Below are 2,416 nucleotides of genomic sequence, written 5' to 3' on the forward strand. Positions count from 1 at the left end.
TCTCTCTCTCTCTCTCTCTCTCTCTCTCTCTCTCTCTCTCTCTCTCTGCCATAGACACCAAGCCCTGGTGTCCCCCCACACCCCAGCCTCTGCTGCAGCCTCTGGATGTGCCTGGAATCCAAACATTGAGCTGCAGAGATGCCGGGCTAGAGCCGCAAGGTCAATCCCTCTCAGCTCTGTACACATTACTGCAGCATCTAGCCAGCCTCTGGGGAGCCCCCACCCCGTCTTGAAGAAACAGAGTCAACTGTTGTCCCACCTCTAGACCTGGGAGACTATCATGGGAGAGAAAGAAGCAGGGTTCCTGCAGAGCTGTGGACCCCTCTCTTCAAGGTAACTGCTGCTGAACCACCCACAAGCACTGTCCAGAGGCCTGAAGGCAGAGCCAGGCAAAAGCCAGTGCTCTTCCCTTGGGAGCTTCCAGTTTAACATAGAACCCTGTGAAGCAAGTTGCAGTCCCCTGAGAGCCACATGTGGCCTCTGAGCAGGGAACAAGGGTCAGGATAGCCAGGTTAGAGCCCCAACTGTGCTACCTGCAGCTATGTGATTTGGGACACTTAATCCTAGTATGTCCCAGAGTCCTGTGTGGAAAATGGGGAGAGGCTGATCAGAACCTCAGAAGTTTAGAAGAGGAGGGGCAGGACCTGACATGACCATGAAGGCTCCTGCCACCGCCACCTGCGTGTGGCCTTGGTCTGTTCAGCCTCTGCACAAAGCCTTTTGTGTGTGCCTTGAATCATCACAAAAAATCCCATGAGACACACCTATACTCCTCAAGCATGCGGTATGCCCCATGGGTCACAGACAGACAGTTGGAGAGGGCTGAATCACCTTGTGGTGAGGCCAGTGATGAGGATGAGGGGATATTGACCTGAATAATGGGGTTTGGGGGGCAGGAATGAGATTTGGATGGGAAAAATATGAAGATGGCAGTCTGAGTATAGGCAGGTGCTGGACCAGCTTGTTCAGAGGCCAGTGTTGGTCTCAGTCAACTTTCCAAAATGCTACAAAGGAGTGTTCCTGGGGTCTCGTTCTTAGCGGACACTTGAGCCCTCAGTGCTGCTGTTGTGGCTGTCAGTCCTGGTCTCTCCTGTGTTGCCTAGCCCAGTCAGGCTGAGACAGATATGCTCAGGAGGTAGCGGGCTTAGGTTGTTGATTCCAAGCAACCAGGCTCCTATCTAGACCCTGACTGTCCCTGGGACACAGGTGCAGCTCCTGCCTCGCCCCCCTCCCCCAGTCGCAGCCCAGCAGAATGCTCAACCATTGCTCTCCAGCCTGCACATGGAGCTGGCTAGGCTCCCAGAGAAGTCACCAACATGAATGGATTCCTTGCCCTGCCACCCCAGCCCCCAGCGGATGAGGGATAGCCAGCGCTGAGACAACAGGAGGCCTGCTTCTGATCAACCCTGGCAGCTTCCTCTTTCCTTCGGAGAAAGTGCCAGCACCACCCTGGCAACTCCAGGCGAAGGCTCAACTTTGCCTTCTCTGTGTTACACCCTAGCAGGTAAGGATCAAAGTTAAAGAGTTAGAAAAAGCTCTTCCATTGCCCTGGACCTTCTGCTCCCCGCATCATGTGACACGTTTCTTGGTCCACCAGACCTGACACTGGGTAGCTGAGAGGCTCCTGGGGATGGAATTCAAGGCATGGGAATGGAGTCTGAGCCCGCTGAGGAGTGGATCTCACTGCTGTCATGAGTTGCCACTTGGAGGGGTAACATCTAGATAGGATTGGTCAGCTGCCATTAGGCAAAGGAGGCAAAAGTACAGCTCGGCCATGCATGGCTGGGGAGAGGAGATGCCTGGCCTGGGCCTTAGGCTTTAGGACCTGCTGGTGATTAGAGGCCAGCAGCCCTTGTGACTGCTTCTCGGAGTTGCTCTGAGTCTCACCAAGCTGAGATATAGAGCGGTGAGAGCGGCAGGCACGGAGCTCAGAGACCAGTGGGTTCCAGTGGGCCCCATCTCAGGCATGTCTTTGGCATCCCCACTGCACATAGACCACAGATTACCAAGAAGCAACCCTATCAGATCTTGGCACCAGCTTAGTGATCCCAGGCCAGGCTGAGTGAAGTAAGTTGCAGTATTTAAACGAAAGAAGACCAGGGAGGCTGTGATGAATGGGGTTTGGCTGTGACAGGCCTGTAGTCGGCACGAGTTGTCCTGTTTTTGTTTGTTTGCTTGCTTGTTTTCATGCGAGGACTCCCTATATAGTTCTGACTGTCCTAGAGCTAAATATGTAGAACAAGCTGGCACTGAACTCACAGAAATCCTCCTGCCTCTGCCTCCCGAGTGCTAGGTTAAACACCATGCCTAGCCCATTGATTGTCTTCTTGGTCCAGGTGGATATTCCTAAGGCCTACACCTTCCCACACTCTCCCACCCCTTGTCCCATTTGACAGATGGAGAAACTAAGCTGAGT

The sequence above is a fragment of the Grammomys surdaster genome, unplaced genomic scaffold (genome assembly GCF_004785775.1).
Source record: "Grammomys surdaster isolate TR1022 unplaced genomic scaffold, NIH_TR_1.0 126131, whole genome shotgun sequence".
NCBI classification, from domain to species: domain Eukaryota; kingdom Metazoa; phylum Chordata; class Mammalia; order Rodentia; family Muridae; genus Grammomys; species Grammomys surdaster.